Source organism: Camelus dromedarius, chromosome 3, assembly GCF_036321535.1.
Source record: "Camelus dromedarius isolate mCamDro1 chromosome 3, mCamDro1.pat, whole genome shotgun sequence".
NCBI classification, from domain to species: Eukaryota; Metazoa; Chordata; class Mammalia; order Artiodactyla; family Camelidae; genus Camelus; species Camelus dromedarius.
The window spans coordinates 41,568,293-41,592,573 of record NC_087438.1 but is presented as its reverse complement, the minus strand read 5'-3'; the positions used below and the strand labels follow the sequence as shown (position 1 = coordinate 41,592,573).

The following is a 24,281-nucleotide window of genomic DNA, read 5'->3' as shown; positions in this document are numbered from 1 at the left end:
TCCCTATTGCTTGGTGTATCCACCTTAGCACATTGAAAAAAAAAAAAAAAAGCTTAGCTTAATAAATGTAGAACACAGACAGAAATGAATGTATTTGTCTATAGTGCCCCAAGTTCCAAAGTGACCCAACTGGCTCACTTCAGTCTCTGAACACCTCTCTCCTTCCAGCCCTGGCCACATTTCATCCCAGGACCTACCTTCTCAGCCTCTTATTGGGCACCAGTCAAATCTTGGCCTCATGGGGTTGTTGACTGAAAAAAAAAAGCACAACCTAAAAGTTGAGAATTAGGTTTTATTTGACAGACTTACTGAGAACTTAAGCCCGAAAGACAATTTCTCAATAGCTCTGAGGGACTGCTCTGAAGAGAGGAGGGAGGAGCCAGGATGTATAGGAGTTTTTGCCCCCTAAAAACCAGGTAGCCAGGACATCAAAAGATTACTGTTAATTAGAGAAAACTAGATATTTCAAGTTAATGAATTTAGCATTTTTCTACATCTGGGAAGATGCAAGACTCTGGGCTCACTGAAATCATTCCTTTGATACGCACTTTAACTATCTAGGGCCAGGATCCTGCTTTTTCTCCATCCTGAATCCCCTCAGGGTGCACAGTCGGGGCTTCTGCAGTGGCTGATGGCTTGATGGTCGCAACGTCCTTTGTTTACTGCTATGACAGGACATTCTTCGTCCAGATGTTAATAAAATCCTACAGGGAAATTTGCCCCTGGCCCTAAACATTAAATTGTACAAAATATTGGTTTTTGACTTGTTTTCAAGAGTAATACAAATTTGAAAACATAAGTAAAATCATGGCCATGGTACATATAGTTCAGTACTTTGAGCTCTTCAGAGAAGGGAGTCTATAAAAATTTAACAAGTAGCCTCCTTCAAAGAAGTGCGAGAGGCCTCTCCACGCTGGGTGATTCTGAGAGTTACTAAAGTAATTCTCTGAAATTTTCTGAAGTTTTTCTGTGAGCCTGAAAAGCAACAGAGCTTCATTTTCTCTCTCTTTTTTTTAAACTTGAATTTTAAGTTTTATTCAACCTTGATTTTTTTTTAATATGCAAGGTAATTCCAAACTTTCTGTTGGGGCATTCAGTGTTAAGTATTAAAACTAGTACCAAGTCTTAAGTTGCAAAAATATATACTCTGAGACAATGCAAAAGGTCCATTTTTAAGGCAATAAGAATTGTACTTAGTTTCTGACAAATTCTTTCACTTAGCACTTTCACAATAAATTGAAACTAAAATCCTGGATAGATCCTATTAACCCTGAAATGGTGAAAGGATTAATACAGTAACAATTTTTAAAAGATTACAGCAGATAAAAGGGAGATATGTGCTGTTAACTGTACCACCTGGAAGTAATTTTTATCACCTGATTTAGTCTTCTGCATAATTTCTGTAAAAGCAGGCACACACAACCATTGGCTTTTCAAACCACGCTGAGAGGTAAGGCAAATTTACTGTCCTTAAGGGATATTTTAAGGAAAGGCATGATAAATGTCAGAGTGAGGCATCTGAGAAAACTCTAACCATCAGAAGGTTTGCAGCCATTTCAGAATCAGACATGAAGAACCCTCTCCTATCAGCTGTCTTCTCTTTGTTTCACACATGTCAATGAGCTAGTCTTTACTGAGCACCTATTATGTGCACCTGGTATCTATGTATCCACAATTCAACACTTAGCTCATATTATCTCCCAGACAAAATTAAATTCTTTGAGAAGACTTGAGTTTTTCCACATAGTTCTGACTCTCCAAAGCTCTAGGTTAGCCCTGAAGAGTGATGATGAGTTCCAAATCCTCCCCAAGCCTTAGAATTTAAAAAGTACCAATTTCCCAATTGACAATTTACTCACAAAACCACAAAATCACAAAATCAAAGGACATTAATCACATATACTTGCATATGTCATTCAAACATCTCTGTGAGACCAGATTTACCATAAGCAGTCAAATTATACAAGGCCTTTGTAAAGGAAGTCAGGAAAAGCAGAACAAGGCCAGCCTCCTATTCATTATATTTCAAATCAGTACTAAGATGATGCAGGAAAAATGTGGGGCACGAGAGGACTCACCAGGTGAGTCCCTGGGATGTGCCCCACCAAGCGAGGGTCTTCGGCTTCACCCTGGGAAGAATTCAAAAGCAAGCCATAGCTGAGAAAAAGTAGATTTATTCAGAGATGCACACTCCATGACAGAGTGCAGGCCATCTCAGATGGCAAGATAGAGTGACTGAGGCCTAGGAGATCACACTCCATAAACAGAACGTGGGCCTTCTCAAAAGGCAAGAGAACAGGCCACGAGGTGCAGGGCTGTTAGCTTTTATGGGCCAGGTGACTTCATATGCTAACAAGTAGGAGGGTTATTCCAACTAGTGTGGGGAAGGGGTTGCGATTCCCAGGAATTAGGCCATCACCCCCTCGCTGACCTCCTATGGTCAGCCGTGAAACTGTCACGGCACCTGTGGGAGTGCCAGGTGGTATGCTGCTGGGTTTCAATTAGCGTATATGAAAGCTCAAGGTCTACTGGGAGTTGAATCTCCCACCATCTTGGCACTAATTACTGTGTCATTCTTTGAATGGTTGTGCCCTGCCTGCCCCTTTCCCTCCTGTCTCACACCCACTGGGACCTATTAAATGCTGAGTACACAGCTCAAAGTCTAGAGTGGGAGGCATACAAAATAATAATAATTTTAAAACAATGTAGGAAGGGCTATTAAAGAGGTATGTGTAAGGGCTATGAGAGGCCAAGAGAGATTCTGGGATCCCGAACGCTCTGAGCTGAGGAAGGCATCGGGGAGGAGCTGACGTGTGAGCTGGGTGCTGGAATGCGTCTGCACTTAGAGGCAAGATGCCGGGAGGAGACATGAGTCAGGCTGAGGAGTGTGGAGGCTCTTCCAGGAGTGGGAGACGTTCTGAGCAGCTGGAGTACAGAGCATGGAGAGAGGGGAGGGCATGCAAGATTTGGAATACATCCATCCTACAGCCAATAGGAAAGGGAGCCTGTGGGAGTTTTAAGACAAGATGTCGTACAACACGATTTGGTGTCTAGAAAACTGTCTCTGGCAGAACCGTAGAGGATGAATTAGAGAGGAAAGAAACAGGTGAAGAAAAGGGGCAGATACAGCTCTCTCCCTTCCTTCCTCCAGAAGACGTGCAGATCATTCCCACAGGTGTCATCATGTCACCAGGAAGCAGCACTGATGCATTCTGGGAAAGTCAGACCCCACTGCTCAAGCCTGCATTTTGATACCCACCACGTGGAACTTGATGTGTAACTGATACCACAGAGCCACGTGTCCTGTTTCCATCCCAGCCTTACCTATGCACCAAAAACTCTAAAACAAAATACCATGGCTCTACTGGAAACATCCTGTGCTGAGTTCTCCAGCTTCTCAGCACCCTGCACTTCCAGTATCTCCCTTGATTGTTTTAAAATGACACTATCCTTAACAGCTACTCTCATATTATCTGACAAGTTGAGAATCTGTGAACTCCTTCCAATGCCAGAAGACATCCAAGGGCATTTGTCTCTGATCCCATAAACTGTGGCAACAGAGTTGGGGTTCAGGTTTTGTAGCTCTGGACATCAAGCCTGTATTAGAATCGATGAAATAGTGACCAAAGCTGTCCCCTTGAAACGACTTTCAGAAGAGCCAGAACTCTGCTCCCTACTTCCCTCTAGAGCTGTGAAATTGCTTCCTCATCTCTCAACTTTCTTTTTTCCAGTAAGAATGGTTGAATTCATCTGCAGTTTCCCCTTACTCCCTAAAGATTGATTGCTCCAAAGGTGTTTGGAACCCTTTCCTACTTTAAATGCTGTCTCCCTGGGAAAGCAAAATAAACCCACCTGTCTTCCAGTTGAACCTCACGGTTGGTGGTGGAGAGTGAGCCAAAATCAAGCCTCTTTGGAGAAAAGACTGCTGAGGTTTCTACTCATTCAGGCTGGAAAACAAGGGACTATCTCCCGTCAGACGATGAGAACACACACCAGAAAGCGGGCTGTTTCCTCGTCTCAGCATCGAGCACCTCTGAGCTGGGGGCTGGCTCCTCACGGACCCATCAGGCCTGCTGTCATTTCTGGTTTTCTTGTCTGTCTTTCCCTCCACACCTCAAGCAGTGTCTACGGCGTGCTCACCTCTGCACTGGCACCGCCTGTCGCACTGCGTGATGTACCAGCGTAAGGATAACCTCGGTTCCATGAAAGCCTGCTCCATCCTGGGCGCTGTGCTGGCTGCTTCAGGGACACTGGGTGGCACTGAATCTACCCAGCAACCCCGTTTTACATCCAGAAAAGTGGCGCTCACAGGATTTATTCAGCTCACTCAAAGTTACACAACCAGGAAGAGTCAGCAGAGATTTGAACTCAGTCCTCTTGACTTCAGACCCACGCCCTTTCCACTCACACACCACCTCCAAAAGGGAGAGCTGGACTAAGTGAGGGCTTCGACCTTGAGCTAATTCTCCAAAGTCCAAGACCAGAAGGGTCACCCAGCTGATGTGCAGACCATAAGCATAAGAAATGCTTACGGTTTTAAGCTGAATTTGGGGGTGGTTTTTTATGCAGCAATAGCCAACTGAGGCGAGGCAGGTGATGGATGGGCCTGTTTCTTTCAGGTCTGAATGGCTAACTTGGTGATGGAGACAAGTGTCATCTTCCTGGTTCCATATCAGAAGAAACTCCATCTCTATAAAAACTAGCAGTTTCTTATTTCTTCTCCCAAGAAGCATTAGTGCTAGGAATCCATAAATGTATTGTTTACCAGTTTATATAGATGTGTTTTTTCCTCATTACTCTGCCAGTTGAACACAAAGCCATGAACAGCCCGTCTGCCCTGTTACCCACCACATGTCATAGTAACTACTGAGTTGAATTAACTTTGGTGCTCTGTTCAGTTCTCAGTCAGCCCAACAGGTCAAGCACAGAGATTGTCACCGTCTTCACAGTGCTTTTCAAACATATGCAAAGAAGTCAATTCTGCCTAATTCCTATGCAAGCAATGAGAAGGATGCCACCTACTGAGCAGAGGCCATAAGCCCATAGTTGTTCCCTGAACTAGACAGCTCCACTCCAGCTCCAAGCAGAACCCCAGGGGTTCTTCCCGGGAACACTTTGTAGACCCCGCACAGCACACAGCAGCTCTTTGATCATCTTTTGCAGAGACTCTTGTTTTATGAGGTAACATTGTTTGCCATTTATCGAATTTCAGCAATGTGCTGAACACATTCAGGGGGGCAAGGATAGGGTGCAAATCCTGACCAGAGGGCAGGTCAGATTAAGGCAAGCTTCCAAGTAATGTTATCTTTCCAAAAATTCAGAAGGAATAAAAGAGAAATACCTTTGAAGTTGAGTAATGGCTCCAGTACTTGGTTCCTCTGGTAAACAGAGATATAAGAAGATGTGAAATAGAAATTTTAGTTGAGGCACCAGAACTAAAAATGCAACATTCTAAGAAAAGGGAACCCTCCTACAGTGTTGGTGGAAATGTAAGTTGGTGCAGCCATTATGGAAAATGGTATGGAGATTCTTCAAAAAACTAAAAATAGATTTACCATATGATCCAGCAATCCCATTCCTGGGCATATGTCCAGAGAAAACTCCAATTCGAAAAGATACATGCACCCCAATGTTCATAGCAGCACCATTTACAATAACCAAGACATGGAAGTAACTTAAGTGTCCATCAACAGATGAACAGATAAAGAACATGTACACACACACACACACACACACACACACACACACACATACACACCCCATAATGGCATATTACTCAGCCATAAAAAAGAATGAAATAATGCCATTTGCAGCAACATGAACAGATCTGGAGATTATCATACGAAGTGAAGCCAAGTCAGAAAGAGAAAAACAAGTATCATATCATATCACTTATACATGGAATCTCAAATAAACTTATTTACAAAACAGAAACAGACTCACAGACATAGAAAACAAACTTATGGTTACCAAAGGGGAAGGTGGGGAAGGGAAAAAAGAGGAGGGATAAATTAGGAGTTTGGGATTAGCAGATACAAACTACTATATATAAAATAGATAAATAACAAGGTCCTACTGTACAACATAAATTAAGGTATATTTAATACCTTGTAATAACCTATAATGAAAAAGAATGGGAAAAGAATGGGAAAAGAATGTACATGTATAACTGAATCACCATGCTGGACACCAGAAACCAACACAACATTGTAAATCAACTATACTTCAATAAAAAATAATAAATACATAAAATTAAAATGCCACATTCTAGAGTGGGTGTGAGAGCATCATGTATAGGATTCACAACAGAGGTGATGACAATGACCCTGAGCCCATCACAGCTCACACCCAGCTTTCTCCCACACTAGGTGATGAGGGTTAGAAAGAGGAGAAACGTGTATGAGAGACCTACTGGTGTGCTTAGTCCAGATACCACTTCAGGGGTCTCTCACTTCAAGCCTAAGGAAAGGGGCCATAGCAAGGCCACTTGGAGAGTCTGTCATGTTTCCTCTGGTTTGGGGGACACTGTGCCTCAGCTTGGAAAACCTGGCTGGCTGCCTCAGTAGCAGAGCAGAGGATGAGGGAGTGCTGGGGCACTCCAGAGACACCTGAGGACTGGCTCCAGGTCAATCCTGTGAGGGCACTAACCTCTCTAAGACGGTGCCTAGAGAGACACAAAGATGCCAAAAGTCCCACCAGATGCCTGGGCTGAGCAAGAGGAAGCAACCGCCCACAGCGTGAGCCTCACCCTCCCAAAGAGAAGGTGCAGGTCACAGATCTCCAGCCACGGGGACGAGCAGGGGCAGGTGGGGACGGGGAGGTCTCTGAAGACCCGACTACAGCGCAAGTAAGGAAAGAGTCAACTTTAAACACCTGACGGACCCTACGACGGTGCTAGTCAAGCTCCACCTTTCCCGGCCTCTTCTCTTCTCCTTCCCCTGCTGCTACCCTGGAGGCTCAGAAATTGAGGCTGGCAAGACATGGGGCAGCACCCAAGCCAGGGAGAGTGGAAGAGCAGCCCAAAGCAAGGGGGTCTTGATGGGGGAAAATAACCGAAATTTATTCTCCCCATCCTCGCGACCCGAAGTCCACAATCAGCCTCGCTGGATTGAAACTGAATCCCTCAAGGCCATACTCCCTCTGGAGGGTCTATTAGAGAATCAGTTCCTGCCTCTTCCAGCTTCTGGTGGCTTCAGCATTCCTCGACGTGGGGCTGTGTCACCCCATCTCTGCCTCCAGGGTCACATCACCTTCACCTCTGCCTGTGTAATAAAATCTCCCTCTCTTTCCTTCTTGTAAGGATACACATGGTTGATTTAGGGTCCACTCTGATTATCCCAGATAATCTCTCCCCTGCAATATCTTTGATTTAATCACGTCTTTTGTCCTATAAATTCATACTCACCCTTTTGCCATATAGAGTGACATCTACAGATTCTGGGGATTAAAATGTCTTCAGAGGGGAGCGTTAAGGAAATTAAAGAAGGGGTTTAAGGTGGGGTTAACGCCTAATGAATAACCTGAGGCCCAGAGAGGTTAAGTAACTTTCTAAAGGTCACACAGCTAAATACAGGGTAAATTCAGGTCTTGAAGAAGCTAAACCTCTTGACTTCTAGTCAAAAGCTTTGCCTCCTATCACACACAGTGACTCATGGCATTGGGATCCTTTACATGCTGTAGCTGTTTTCAGGTCTTATTCAAGTATCCTATAATAGTTTCCTCAAAAACAAATCTCTACTTGGAGGCTCCTAAGAAAACATGAAAGAAAAGAGAGTCCTTCAAATTCAGCTCACTGGAGCTCTCGCCCTTTTTTCTACTCTAGTACTGTCGAGAACTCACAGACCAAAAAATAAAATATGAGATCACTTTTCTGGGAGGAGAAGAGCTAGAAATACAATAAAACATCATTAAAGAGTGGGCATGGCATCTAGCTGTGTAGAAAGTGCTCAGTGAGTGCCTATTTCGAGCAGAATCTCATTTAACCATTTACCGGGAAATTGCAGAGGAGAAGGACCAATGGGCAACTATGTCCAGCCTCCTCTGTTATGTAAATGCAGACAAGGCAGGGCTGGTGATGGGTCCTTGTCCTTGGATGTGTGAGTCACCATCCAGATTGAAAGAAGGGGAGAGGACTAGCCCAGTGCTAGTGAAGGATGAGGACAACCATCAACATTTGGAGAAGTCCCCAAAGGACCCCCTTCACCAAAACCTTTACAGGGAAGAAACCTCCACCTGTGTGTCTCCCCAAGCCCTGTGTTAACTTGTGGCCCTGCTCCAGGGAAATCTAACACAGCAGCCCATTAGAGGTGACACAGGAAATCTAAGAGCCCAAGAAAATGGAACATAGACATCAGCAAGTTCGTGTCGATAGAGGGGCTGGAGTGGAAGATGGGGGGGGACACCACAGGGGAGCAGTGCAGTGAGGGTTGGCTCCTGGAGGCCACCTCTCTGGAGACCAGGGGACAGTGTGAGCAAATGGGTGGCCTGAGGTGGAACAAGATTCACAGAGGGTTGCAGAGATCAGTACACCAGCACGAGTGGGAAGCTCAATTTCCTTGACCATTTTACATACAACAACCATAAAGAAAAGTCGAAGAATGTTTAGATAATGTGAAAAGCTCCAGTCTTAGACATCATGAGACCAGTGAGCTATGCAATCTGTGCTCATTTTAAAATCACTGGCTGTCAACATGCTAAATGCTGAAAACGTGTCCGTTCCCCCTTCTGCATTTTATAGACCTGAAAATATTGAAGTGATAAGGATGTTTCTACCTCTGCCACCCATGTAGTGTCAATTCAAAGGTGAAACTATTATAATTAGTCCTTTTCAAATGACTATCTTCTATCGTCTTCCAAATTCAGAAATACAAAATCTGTTGAAAGGGAACTCACCTCTTTCAAAAAAAAGCTTGTCAGCTAATTATATCCTAAGTTGAGCAAATCTTTGTTGCTTTTCTCTTCTTAAAATCAGAAAAATCACTCTTTTCCTTCCTAGGGTACAGATTGGGGTAGTTACTCTTTCTGGATTTTCCATTCAACCCTGACCTCTGGCGTCTCGAGACTAACAAAAAAGGGAAACCTTTGCTCTTACTGATTTTGTACAGCTTCAGCCCAACACTAAAAGCAGACAGAGGGGACTTGACCTTCATACAGAAGTGCATGCTTACTTTCCCCTGATAAAAGAGTTCTGTGAGCTCTGAGGTCCTCTCCTGTAACACACTGCACTGCACTGCACGTGGCACCCCGTCCTGTTTGCATCACCTGGTGAGAACTGGGGTTTGGGGAAAGGGTACAAGAAATAGCTGATACTCTGGCCACTGCTAAAGCTGTGAGTAATAAAGTTTTTTGTCTCTCCATCAGGAATTTCCAGTCTCTGCCGGCATCCTCGAAACTGTGGCAGGCTAACTTGTTAAATTGCAAGAGAGCAAAATCTTAGACCATTCACAGTTCCTGACACCAATTAATCAAAACTCCCATATGTAAAACTATCAGCCAAACTTGCATAGATGCTGCTGAATGTCTGCAAAGGTCCATTTCTCTGCAAATTACCCTGGAAAAACACATTATGTGCCTGCAGGAACTCCAGGGCAGTGACATCTGTACACATCCTTCTTTTTCCTTTACAGGACACAGGATAAAGGTGTGAGGCCAAATCCATTTTTTAAATCATTAAAGAAAAAGGAAATGGTGGGCTAGATAAGATATACTAAGAACATAGAGCTTTAAAGGCAAAAGAAAAATACAGCTGGTACCTCCACTTCCTGCTTTCTCTTTCCACACCTCCACCCCTGCCCCCAGCACATGGCAAAAAAGAGTTGACCTGAGCTGTCTTATGCACAAACTCCATCTCAGGGGCACATGGGGTCAGAAATAAATGAAGCCAGGAAGCTTTTTAAAGTCTTTATTTTAACAGCCTGAGAAAAATAATCATAGTTCTCACTCCGTTGGCTGCATACACAGAACTTTCCATGCATCCTAGCATTTTAACATAATTCAAAACTCCATTTTCAGAGCAAGATATATATATTCTAACCCCGGTGTCTTCAATTCAGCATTTCTACCAGGAAGCCGTGTCTATACATTTAACAGATTCTCAGGTTTGTCCAATAAGCCATTGCTCTTAGACTAGGACGTTGGAAGGAGAAAGCTGATGTAGGAAAGACGCTGAGGCTCTCAGAAGAATCCACCTAAGGTGCCAGTTAAATACTTGCTGAGATGTCCCACAGAGGAGCAGTCACTTAACCAGAATGGAGTTGAGCATCTGAATGGAGCTTCCAGAAAATGTCCTTGTCTCCTGCCTTTGGGTAAACTTTTTGGGGAGCCAACAGCTTTTCCCCACAAGGTTTGGATTCTGCAGGACATAACCCATCCAAGTGCTCCATCAGCCATAAGGTACTAATTCCTCTAAGTATATGTGGAATGGTGGTTTTCAACCCTGATTGCTCAGTAGAAACTCCTAGGGGGTGGGGAGGATACAGCTCAGTGTATGCTTAGCAATTCCCAGTACCTCCATTAAAAAAAGAAAGAAAGAAAGAAAGAAAGAATAAGAAAAGAAAGGAAAGAAACTCCTAGGGAGCTTTTTACAAAATACTGATTTCCATCTGCCCACCCCAGGCCAACTGAGTTAGAATCTCAGGAGGAGCCGGGAAGAAAACCTTGTTAGAGCATAACATTACAGTACAGCTCTGAGCATGTAAATATCAAACCAAACGGAACTGTGGTTCTCAGGGGGGAAGGGCGGAGGGATAGATTAGGAGTCTGGGATTAACAGACCCACATTCCTGTATATAAAGTAGATAAATAACAAGGACCTACTGTAGAGCACAAGGAAGTATATTCAATTCTTTGTAATGAGCTGTAATGAAAAAGAATCTGAAAATATACATATACGTGTATGAATATGTATAACTGAATCGCTTTGCTGTACACCTGAAACTAACATTGTAAATCGACTACACCTCAATTAAAAAAACCCAAACAAATTGCCTTGCTCCTCAGTCCATTCCATTTTAAAGGGGGAAGCAAGGCGAGTTCTGAGATACTGATTTATCTAGCCTGCATGGGCGATCAGAGCTCTCATTCACTCATTCATTCACTCCATAAAGGTTTGTGGAACACCTGGTAAATATCACATGCTGCCTGCAGGAGTCGCAATCACAGGGAAGACGACAGAGAACCAGCAATCTCAGTGCCCGGAGGGGAGGGCAGAAGGCTACAAGAGTACAAACGGAGGGGCACCCACCGGTCACGTGCCTTTCTTCCTCCATCCACCTCGGTCCTTGGCCTCCTCGAGCTCACCCCTGCACCTCAACCCCGGTGCACTTGTGACCATGACACCCGCGTTGTCAGGGGAACTTCATCACTCGCAATCATTTACCAACACCAGACGGAGCTTTTAAAAAATCTTAAGAGCACCTGAATAGCTTTTTCCTCTCTGATTTAAAACAAAGATTTCCAGAAAGAACAGGAAAAAACAACTGACATTCCTCAACCCCAAGGTTACATGGAAATTCGGAAGTGACACATTTGTGTGGGTTTCAAGCTAGAGGACAGATTGAAGAAATGGGCCCCTGGCATCCTCTCCATGGAGGAAGCCAATGGCCATGGCAGAACCTTTTATGGAAAAATAGCTGACGGAGCCAAGCTGCCAAGAACACACACACACCAGAGCTGGGGAAGGCAAGGGCACATGCAGACCTTGCGTCGCAAAATCCAGCGGCAGGGAGGGCGCCGGGGGTGGAAGTTTACTTGTTCTCAGCAGACAGGTAGTAACTGTCTTCAGCCACATTATCAGAAAGTAACTTTGCCTTTTTTAAATTTTCATAGACAATCTAGCATTCTTCAAAAAAGAGCCAGCCAGACAGACTTCTTTTCTGGAAACACTGAATCCTGTGGTACACTTTTTTTTTTTCTAATTTTCAAGAGTAAGTACTGCTTTGCATGCCCTTCATCCTGTGCAGTAATAAGAGAAGGAAACTGGACTGAACATCTGCTCCATGACTCGATAGCTAAGATCTTAGGAAAGTAACTTCTCTGGATACTTACGTCCCTAGTCGGGAATCGGGAATAATGATCACAGGATTGTTGCCGAGAGTGAACGAAATGGTACACGTAAAGCCTTTAGCTCAGCGTCTGGTACACAGTAGGTATTTAGAAAGAGGGCTTATCTGTATCTCCATAATTCAAACTCACAACTGGGAGAGGATGTAATATAGCAACTTTGAATTTCTGGCTTCATGCAGCAGTGCCCTACAATCTAATAAATGAAAAAGAAGAAATCCTGCATTTAATCTACAGTATCTCCCAGGTCAGCCCTGGGTGATGGGCACTGAGCAGACCATACAACAGTGTCTGGAAGAGCACATGCCAGAACCCAGTGTTCTCACACACTGTGCGGCTGTAAAATGTCTGTAACGTCCTGTTGCTGTGCATCTGTGTAGACTCTTCAACATTATCACTTTTGAGCCACCTTTTCAGAAAACTCTGGAAGACAAGTGGAGAAAAATATGATTTCAAGTTAGAAAGTGTTCCTTTACTTCAAAGCCGTTTCCAGAGGCAGGCCCACAACGTGAGCTGAGGGAAAGGAGCGGGCAGGTGGGGTGAGGAGGCTAAGGATTCTCGAAGAGCATCAAACACGGGGAGAAGGGCCAGAGGTAGGTCCCCAAAGGGGGCACAGCTGGGACCCAGCTCTTCTGGGCTCAGGGACAAGCCAAGGGGAGCTGGCACCCAACTGTGGGAATTTTAGATGGTGCATGCTCAATTCAAGGGCCAGCATCCATTTCTTCAAATCTTCGGAAAGGCTCTTCTCGGTGCTGAAGGATAAACTCAGACCACTCACTGAGAGCAGCTTTCACAGGGACTTCCAAGAGTTCACTGTGCACCCAGGAATCAAGCTCTTGTGTCCTCAGTTTCCAAGATACATGGAACCACTGGTACCTGTTGAGCAGGTGTCCTACGAAAGCAAAATTGGACGCGGGAAGCATATTCTCAACACCTTTAACCTTAACCTTTTCTTCAGTACTGACTAGGGAGTGGGTACATTTAGAAATGACTTTTATTCTGCCTTCTCTTAGTCGGTTGGCCACATCTGAAGCACTCTACATTTTCTTTTAAAAACAGGAGGCTCTTTGTGGGTGGGGAGGTCGAGTGTCAACTTCATTATCGGGATGATTAGAATTGGAAGAAGCCGCAGATAAATGTGTCTGTCCTTCTGTGTCGTAATGATGTAGCAATTACAAGGATTCTGAGACACAAACTAAACATGCACTTAGAAACATTTATAAGTTTTCAGGGGTTTGTGCTTCTTCCTCTGACAAATCACTTCAGAAGGCACCCCTCTGAAACTGTAATGTCCCTATGGCCCAGAAAATCTGGTGAAAAAGAAGAAAGGATCAACTCTAAAGTACATAGGTGGACAGAGCTCTGCAATTAAAGGAAAAGGAAATAGTTTAGGAGGCATGGGTTGGCAAGTAGGAGGGCTAAGCAGAGAAGATGTTAACAACTAAAGAGATGATACAAATGATTCAATTCTCATATATTTACAATCAATAACCTGGGTTCTTTTCTGATACAAGGCACCAGGATTGGAGCTAGAGCCCTGGTCACCTAACACCACAGCTCACACCTGCCTTCCCCCCAGAGAACGAGAAACGCCAGTGTCCCTTCTCCCAGGGGTGAGAAGTGAAATACCTAACGACTAGCCCAGCACAGTCAGTAGTGAATGAAACACAAGCAAAGAGTAATAGAGCACAGGCATGGAGCAGGCGGAAGGAATGTCAGCCTCAAACCCTCCAGCGGTCCCCATTAGCTGCCTCCCTCCACATACCTGGGCTCCACACTGGTGGCCCTTGTACTGCCTCACTCGGCTCAAGGACACTCACTTTTCAAAATATTTGTTTCACCCACTAAAAATGGAAAAATCAAAACCATCTTCTAAATCGAGAAGGAAATACACCAGGCACGACTTTCCACCGTTTGCATTGGCCCCTGGCATATCCAGCTCTCTGGGGTACCCGTGTTGGTGATGAGAGCAGCGAGGGGCCAGGTGGCTCTGAGGATGCTGAAAAGTTGGGGGACATCGTCAGATCCCCTCTCCAAACCCTTCTCAGACCTCACAACCCAGTCTTAATGCCACTTCTGTAAAATCTTCTCAAATACCTTGCCCAGAAGATACCTCGCAGAGGACCTTACCTGAAGTATTCTTATGATGTTTATTTACATGCTGTCTTTTAAAAATGCCTTCTCTCTCCTCTCAGACTTCAAATTCTGGGAAGGCAGGGCTCACACGTTTAATCTTTGGATTCCTCATGAGGTAGAGGATGGTGCCGAATGCCCAGCCAAACAAGTGAGAGCAGGGAGCACAAGTCCAACCTGGGGGAGAGGGAACGGAGGGGAAACTGAGGCAAAAAAGATGCCGGGTGGGGAAGGGGGTGGCAGGGGCAGGGAAGAGATTCACGTTTAGGCGTCAGAGAGCAAACGTGTACAGATTCGGTGATGCCCAGGGCACCAGGAGACAGGGCTGGGACCCTGCATTTGAGGGAAAGGCTTCCCGTTTTCCATCCTGGGAAATCTGAAAGCATCCCTTCCACTTTTTCCTCCCTCCACTCCCACTTCACTTAGCTCTTTTCTGTGGCAGGGTACCGTGATATGTGTGTAGCACAACTACCATAGGTCAGCATCTTACAGGACACAAAGGTAAATCACTAAGTTGTTGGGTACCTACCGTGCAAGGCACTGTCATGGAGCTTAAAGTCACAGTACTTAGAGGTTTTACTAGTTGAGTGTGACATGAAACAGACATTTTCCATTCTGGGAAACTATCAAGTTCATTCCACATAACACTCAGCAACATTTGTCATCACTTCAGTGAACACTTTCCTGGCACTTGTTTGTGAGCAAAAGCTGTTAGACACTCAACGTTGATAAGAGCATGGTGAAAATAGTATACGCGTGTGCTGCTGGTGGCACTGTCACCAGGAAAAAAAATATCCAGTAGTATAACTTTGGCTATAAAAATATTCATACATTTGACCACACAATTCCAATCCTGAGACTATGTCCTTTGGTGATAAATCAACAGGAAAAAATATGTATTTTAGCACCATATTCAATACCCTAAAATGGAAAACAATTCAAATGTCAACAATAGGGAAATGACTTTTATAACTTTATGGTTAGTTTGATCATGATGTATTATGTATCCATTAAAAGTGAGTATTTATGGGAAATTTGTGGATACAGAAAATATTTATAAATAATATTAGATGAGAAAAGCAGGCTTCAAGTTTTATGCGTACTACAGATATAGCCATGCAAAACTCCATGTGTGTATGGACAAGAATAAAAAGATAATACCCAAAGATAATGAAAAAGATAACTGGAGTGTTAAGGTAGTGGGTTGTTTTTAAGTTAATGTTATTAAAAGTAGGGGTGCTACTGGCAGCATTTCACAGGACTGGGAAGAGGGGAGAAGTGAGAAGGTCACTGAAAGACCAAGAAAGACTTAAGCCCAAGACAAAATTCACCAACAACATATTCACATTCCTACAGGTGCAATTTCTGTTTTGCACTGAGTGTTTTCAATAAGGATAATGAATAGATAATTTGTAACAGGAAAGCATGCTAATGAATGAAATCTACTTATTCAAAAAGAGACTTATTCATGAACTCTTTCCTGTTACCAAATTACATGCAAGCTTGACTGTATTAGTTATTTATGGAGGAAAAAAAAGTAATTTCAACTTTATACAAAATGTGTTTGGAGTGGGCACCCTGGCTGTGGCCTCACTGTAAACAAGCCAGGTGGAGCCAAGCAAGTGACTGAGGGCCCCTGGGTCTCTGTTCCTCCACATACAAAATGAAGAGGCTGAACTACAACTCCGAGGGCCCCTTGGCTGTAACATCTCATGAAATTGGGAAATCGCCTCCTGTCTCTGGGAACTTGATGTAGTACATGGATACAGCTCTTCATTCAATTTAGCAATGGCCTGAGGCTGCTGAGAAGAGAATTAGACAGGGGACCCTCCGGGCTTCTAACCTCACTCCGTTAGTTAGCCATTATCACCGCTCATAGTTCTTCATTTATCAAATTATACTTATATGATGACTATGCCTTGTTAGGCACACTTGATGAGTCTTAACTCATTTAATCTTTACAACTACTCTAGGATGTTGAAAAATATTATACACTCATTTTACAGATGAAGAAATTGAGGCGTGAGAGGTTAGTAATTTCCCAAGGTCACTCAGCTGGCAAGTGGCAGACTTGGGACTCAGTTCCAAGCAGTACAGCTCCAATGCTGATACTGTTAACCAGGATGGACTTGATCAGGATGCTGTTCTCTGGTAATCGGACACACACCACACCCAACTCGCCAGCCAGGAGTTTGCAATTTCATAGGAGGAAAGGAAGCCTCAACAATCAACTTGTCAAGAGCATCCTGCCTAAGAATGGCACAGAATACTCCAACGTTTATGATTCACCTTCGTGTTAGACAGGCCCTAATGGGTCCTTGTGGGCCAATTAGGCTTACCACTGCCTTCTGTAAGTCTAGCGTTAAGAACAGACCCCATGAGATTTGGAGTAAGAGGAAGGGGTAGGTAAACAAGATTAGGTGCACTTCAGAGTGGGCTATCTCAGGACACCTGCTGAAATGATGAAATCCTCCCTAACATTCAAAAGCCAGCCTTGGTCCCACCAGGGTCTCCAAGATTCCCCCACCGTTCCCAGTCCTTGATGATTATTCCCTCTTCTAAACCCAGAGGGAGGGATTCAGCAAATACTTGTAATAAGAATATGAACCATAGAACACAAGACTCTAGGAAGACAGAATTTGGTAAAGTATTTGCTTGGTTTTGTTCAATTTAGGCAACAGAACTGTCTTCAAAAACAATCTTTCCCTTTCTGTTTATAACAGCAAAACATGTTTATTATAGATATTTTAAGTAACACAGAAAAAAATATAAAGAAGAAACTAAATACCCACAATAGAACTATCCACTGTTAACCTTGTGGTGCGTATCTCCTGATCTCTTTTCTAAGCATCTTTGTGTATTTTTAATACAAAATTTAGAAATAATTCAACAGCCTGCTTTTTTCACTTAACAATACAGCATAAGCTGTAATGGCTATATAGACTTATGTGTGAGTAGCAGGATGAAAAAGATATGCAAAAACAAAACTGACAGTGGGTGCTTTTGCCTCCTAAGTATAAGAGTTTACATAATTTCTATCAGTGGAGAAAATTGTATACTGTGTCATTCACTTTATAGAGCCTAGTTGGAGAATTAGAAAGCCAAATCTCACCCTCCCTATCCTTGAGTGTTACTACAGAGCATAAACCCAGAGTAGATAAATCCTCTGTGAGTGTTTGGATCCACAAGCATGGAGGACAAAAGTGGTAGGGCAATATGGTGAGGCCCAGAGTAAGAAACCTTTTCAGGAGTCTCCAGTGATGGTAAACAACAGTGACACCCACCCCAGCTTTTAGTACAGGCGGCTGCACATCCAGATGCCTCCCCAGAAGGGTCTGAGGGTAATCCAAGAAAAGAGGATGAGTGGTGTGTCTGGGCTGCCTTGCAGTCAGGATGTGAAACTTGAGGTTGACGGAACCAGGACTCAGCACTGAAAATGCCTGCAAGTGCTTCGCCCCTGGAAATTCATCAAAGTCCTGGAGAGGATACTGAATTTTCCACAGGCTGTCGAAAGAGAGCTCGAGCCAATTTCACTTCGGTCTCAATGGACAGGGAAGCTCAGATGCCATGTGGTTATCTGACGTCCCATAATTTATTTATTGTCTCCAACTGCTGTTCATGTAGACTATTTATGTTTTTTCACTCTTAGCAATGAAATGGTAAACACTACAGCAGAGACCACTACCTGGTCACCAAATCCATGTCCTTCTCTTCCTGGGCGTAAAACTAGACCACACTTCCTAGCCTCCTTTGAAGTGAGATGCGGCCAAATGACAGAGTTACAGGAACAGAAAGGGAACGGTGCTGGGGCAACTCTAGGCCAAGGCTTTCAAACAGTGGTGGGCTTCATACCTTGTCTCTCCCCTTCTGTCCACTAGATGCAAAACGTGGCAAGGCCCTAGGAAACAACAAGGCCACAGGATGGAAGGAGGCTGGATCCCTGAATTACTTCCTGGACAAAAGTCGTCTGCCAGCCTGGAATCTTACTTTTGAACTGCTTCCTGAGTAAGAAAGAATCATTTGACATTTTTTGGCCTATGTAGCATTGCATTATCAGTTTAAGCTGACTCTAAAACATCTCTAAACATCAATGCTTGCACACCTATCTGTATTAGTTAGGAGAGTCCCAAATTCATGTTCAAGTTTGGAACATTTTTAGGCATTTGATAAACTATTGCCAAATTGAACCCAGAATTTTGACTCTGATAATCACTGGAGGTCATTCCAACTCCTGGAACTGTATACAACCAGGTATAAAATGGTTTTTCAACTCATCTCTTTACAGATAAATAAAAAATATTTGTTGAGAATGACTGAACCCCACCCCCATACCAAGCATGCTATACACTTAGCTTACTACACACATTGAACTATGAAGAGTGACTTCGACTAATAGCTTTAACTTCTCTTCACTAGGAAATCACTCAGCACCCTTAATCCATGCGCCACACCACCATCTCTTGTGCCCCCTCATACTGTTCTAATCCAGTGCCCTCCTGCCTGACCCAGACTGCCTGCCGCTGGCTTCTGAGCCCTTGTCACACAGTCACAATTCTTGCTTGTTCGTTTGTTCAAAGTGAGCTTCCAAGGACTTTGAAGTATTGTCGCTATAGGAACTGCTTTCCAGAAAAGGGCTTTCTAATGGAGTCTTAAAAGCAAAATACGCATGTTTCAATCCTTGGAAATCACACGGAATCACCTACAAAGAACAATAAAAGATTTGGCATACCCAACCCTGTACAAAATACGTACGTAAGAAATGTGTATTGTATAGGATAATGCCATGGCGTATAATAAGGACTATATAAATAACACCTAACTTTCCTCAATTTTTGTTATTTTTCTCACTTTTTATGCTTAAAGTATTGCGAGTTAAGGTTTTATTTTTTCAAGACTGATTCTCTGAAGGCTGACCTCCCAGAAATGGAGTTGCTCTTCTGCAAGGCCCCAAGGAAACTGGTGAAGGCCTACTGCTTGAAGTTATGTATCCTGTTCAAACACAAGATTTAGACTCAGATCCCCATCTCACCAGGATGGAGCTGAGGTGGCTAATCCTGCTATGAGCTTGCCACACATTCCCAAAGGCCTGGACCTCAGCCTTCTCACTACCACATCAGGGGAATAGCCAGTGATTCCCTAATCATGGAGCTTAAAAGCTCCACAGCCCAAGAGCTCCTCTCTGGAGTCTGGTGCCTGGTCCTGCCAGATTGCCAGGCCCAACCAAGATGGTAAAGAGTGGATATGCCTTCTCCTGCTCTTGTCTCTGTGGGATTTCCCCAGTTAGGACTGCTCCCAGAGATTTAGCACATGTTGCTGGACCATTTGGCTTTATTTGCATGACTTGAATTTGCAGAAGTTAACATGTGGCTCTACTGTACTTGATTTCCTCTCACCTACTCTCCAGTTTTGTCAGCGTGGTGAGTGACATCAATGGATGTTCTAGGGTTCAACCATCTTTGCATTTTTAAGGTAAATCAAACTAGATCATTAAAGCTCCAGCTACAGATGTAGGTATATATACATAATACGTTGCTGAGTTTTCATTTCTACCAGACTTTTCTAGTTTGGACCCCAAGGTTATAGTAGCTTTATAAGGTAAGTTGAGGAACATTTGCTCTTTTGTATTCTCTCGAGTCAGTTCAAGATCAGAATTATGTTCCACGAATATTTGGTGAAATTTACCTATAATATAGGCAATTTGGAGCAGATTGTAGATTTTTCACTACTGATTCAACTTCTCTAAGGATGTGGTTATTGCCACGGCTCCAGGAAGCTGCAGGCAACGAGTTCTGTGATCATTCTAACCTATTTCTGCGCTGTTCCCTATCAGAGCACAAGCTCCACAGGGAAGCAACTGTGTTGGTCACACTGATCACGGTGCTTCCACCTCATAGCACCAGCTTGAAGTACGTCTGTTGAATTAATGCTTTGTTAAATAAAACATCAAGATCTACTGAAAAGCTATTAGAAACACAAAATATTTAATAATATTAATAAGGTAGCCCCCTCTAAATAACTTTGTAAAGCCCTCTTAAATAGCAGTATTGACTAGTTTGAAAATACAGTGGAATCAAAATTTCCACTCACACTGGCAACAACTAAAAAGGGTCCAGGAACAAAATTAAGAAGAAATATACAGAAATTACAAAAAGAAAACTAAAAACTGCGTTCAAAAGACGCAGAATATTTGAATCAATGAGGAGACATACACATTCTGAAAGTGGAAGACTATCATCTAAAGAGGTCGATGCTCTAAAAAATTCAACCCACATGTTTAATTTCAAGTAAAAGAGAAGAGACATTATAAAGCCTCATGAGCTAAAGCAGTAAGATAACAGCGTAAGATTTGGTAAATGGATAAATGGGAAGAGAAAGATCAACATATATATAATGATGGCGATAACAGTGATAGCAAATACTTACATGCACTGACCATGAACCAAGTACTGTCTTACATGTTTTACGTTTTTATCCTTAAAACAATACTGAAAAGTAAGTATTATTAACTTACCCCATTTTTACAGATGAATAAACTGAGGCCAAGAGTGGAATGCAGGAAGGGACCAGGGTTGGTATGTAGACTTTCACGTAATCTCTGTTTTATTCTTCATGGCCATGTCCTCCATCCAGCCTAGCATCCCGTAGTCAGCAGCCTCTTTGAGATTAAACCTCCCATTTCCTTGGCGAGGGTGGTCACCCAGGGCGGTGGAAGTCACTGGGAGGTCTGACTTCTTATGCAGATTTACAGGCAATCCTGCTCTCAGTCCCCACACTCTTCTAAGACACCTGGTACCTCCAATTCCTAAGCCTTTCAGAGTTTCACAACTTACTGGCTGCCTCCTCTGCAGGCACTTTGAGTTTCAATGTTCTTCCCATTGATCAATCTGTTAACATTTATCATATTTTTCCACCTTTTGAATTTTTCATGAAAGTCTCATCCACTGCTGTCTCTAGGATTAAGTTTGTAGACTTTGTTGATTTTACATTTTTAAAAACTGAGTTTTAAGAGATAGTCAAGAAACCTTATATTTTTGATGCACCATGTTCAAGCAAAAGTCCACATATTAATTTACCCTAAGGAAATTATCAAGGAAGAACACAAAGATGTATGTTAAAGAATATTTATTGCTTCTTAATGTTTAATGGCAAAAAATGAGGATGGTCAAATAACTAATAATAGTGCTGCTGTGAACATGAGTGTACTCATATCTCTTTGAAACTTGTAATATGCAGAAGTGGGATTACTGGGTCATATGTAGTTCTGTTTCTAATTTTCTAAGGAATGTTATATTGTTTTCCATAGTGGTTGTACGATATTATATAAATTATATTGTATATAAATATTATATTATTTAAATTATATAAATCCCACCAACAGCTCACAAGGATTCCAATTTCTCCACATTTTCATCAATACTTGTTGTATTTTGTTTTGTGTTTTTGATAGTAGCCATCCTAATGGGTGTAAGGTGGTTTTGATTTGCATTTCTCTGATGATTAGTGATGTTGAGCATCTTCTCAAATAGCTAATAATAAAGGATTAATTTTTTTACCTTGTCTATAACTATTTTTTTTAATTGAAGTATAGTCAATTTACAATGTTGTGTCAATTTCTGGTGTACAGCATGTTTCAGTCATACGTATACATACATATATTCCTTTCCATATTCTTTTTCATTATAGGTTACTATAAACTATTGAGCATAGTTCCCTGTGCTATACAGTAGAAACTTATTGTTTATCTATTTTATATATAGTAGTTAGTATCTGCAAATCTCAAACTCCCAGTTTATCTCTCCCTGCCCTTCCCCTTGGTAACCATGATAAACATGTTTGTTCTCTATGTCTGTGAGTCTGTTTGTTTTGTAAATAAGTCCACTTGTGTCCTTTTTTTTTTTTAAGATTCCACATATGAGCAATATCATATGATATTTTTCTTCCTCTGATTTACTTCACTTAGTATGATAATCTCTGGTCCAGCCATGTTGCTGCAAATGGCATTGTTTTATTCTTTTTTATGGCTGAATAGTATTCCATTATATAAATATATCACAACTTCTTTATCCAGTCATCTGTTGATGGACATTCAGGTTGTTTCCATGTCTTGGCTACTGTAAATAGTGCTGCTATGAATACTAGGGTGTATAAAGGATTAATTAAAGAAATTATGGTATCTCTGTGGTGACCAGGGAGCTGTGCCATTCAGATCTCCTTCAATATAATCTTCTATGGGGGATCACAGTAGACTGGAAGCCTCCAGCTGCTATCCCTGGATCCACATCAGTGTTCACACTGAGGTCACGCTTGCTCCATGCTGTTCACCCCCATCATTGACCAACCACGGTGGGGGCACTGGAGCCAGGCCATTCCCATCCTACCTGAGAACCATGCGATGGGCAACCTGTGCCCAGGGGCTGACTCCCCATCAGCCTCAGCGAGAGCTTCTCAGAACTGTGATACTCTTCCTAACCAATCCTTCTTCCTTCACAGGGGTCACACTCACACCTTCCCACCTGCCTATTCCTGCTCCCTCCCCCTTGCCCTTCACAGGGATTTCTCCCGATACATTTCTTACATAGTTAGTACTCTCCTGGCACCTGCTTCTCAGAGGACCTGAACCAACAGAACACCCATCTGCAAACAGTAAGGCAGGTTTCAAATATTCTATTTATAAAAAATAGGTAAGGATAGAAAAAATTAGGATATGATGCTATATACAACATGATCCCAGTTTTTTTTTAAAAAAAAAACACATAGAGTAATAGGTGTGGTGTGTGTGTGATGTCAGTGGTGTGTGTACACTCAAAATACTTCCCACGTTCACATCACAACAATAAGACTGCTTATTTCTGGGTGAATAGATTGAGTTGCTGTTTCTTTACTCTTTTATTTTCTAACGTTTCAATAACAAACATGACTACATTTATAATCACAAGCAAAGATAAAGTGCACACACACACACACACAAAGGATCCGTGAGGACCCTCAAGTCCCCCTGAGGTTGGATGCTGTCTGAAGGAGCATGCTGGCTGGCCTCATCCTCTGAGGCCGACGCACAGTAGGCAGGCATCACTAAGCGGCAAGAAATACAGATTATAATCAGCACTCAACAGCTTCAAAAATGTGCCTGGCTGATTCCAGATGCTTCCAAAATTCAAACTGCCTTTAGGAATCTCAATGGAGCATCAGAGAGGAACAAAACAGATGGGGTGCCAATCCCACTGAGCGTGGCTTGTTTTCGTTTCATTATGTTTTGAGATAAATTTCTACCAAGTCAGTAGTTACCCAAACTACTTTATTTTTTACTTTATTACTTAACTGGTAAGCAAGAATGATGTCTTCTTCTCCCTGAAGGACAGATGACTTTCCTCCCAAGTCTGCAGAAGTGATTCAGGGGACACCAAGCTGGCAGGAGGCACACATCTGTCACCCTTAAACTTGGGTTTGTCCCTCCACCACGGAGCCAGCCTCATGTTGGCTGTTTTGGGGAATTCTTGTGAATCAAAATGTTAGAACAGTGCGATACCACCACCAAAACAAGAGCTAACACTTATTTTGTGATTACTTTGTGCCAGGTAATGTTCTGAATGCTTCCTACATACTAAATAGCTCGTTGAATCTTCACAAGAATCCTATCGGAGAAGTACTAACACCCCTCCCATTTCACACAGGAGGACGCAGAGGTGCAGAGAGGTAAAGTAGCTTTGCCAGAACCCACAGCCAGTGTGTGATGGAGCTGCAGTGTGAACACAGGACATCACAAAGGAGAAGTAAGATGGAGAACAAAATGCTACTCTGCGGCTCAGGTTCACAGCAGCTGACCTTGACTGAAATGAAAGTTGGACTACGCCAGATAGATAAGCAGCAGGAAGTGCAATTCCACTGGGGAGCAAATCCATCAAAACAGACAAGAGGATACGAACTGAAAAAAACAAAGGAGGAAGCTGAACAAAAGCCCACTAAGCACACACTGAGAGACAGACAGGTGAAGTGGTGTGGACAGGCATGAAGGGACCAAGCCAGGGACGGAGTCACACAAGTCCAAGAAGCCGTTCTGCGGCGGAAAGGACAGTGGAGAGGAGAGGGGA

The 24,281-nt window shown here is 43.0% G+C and overlaps 1 long non-coding RNA gene across 1 annotated transcript; it reads right to left on the bottom strand.

Moving 5' to 3' along the window:
* Positions 1–9,884: 9,884 nt before the first annotated feature.
* Positions 9,885–18,876, bottom strand: LOC135319693 (uncharacterized). Its single transcript, XR_010378518.1, has 3 exons — positions 18,046–18,876; positions 14,191–14,370; positions 9,885–12,483 (listed from the first exon to the last, which is right to left on the bottom strand). It is a non-coding gene; the product is annotated as an uncharacterized LOC135319693 (long non-coding RNA).
* Positions 18,877–24,281: the final 5,405 nt, after the last annotated feature.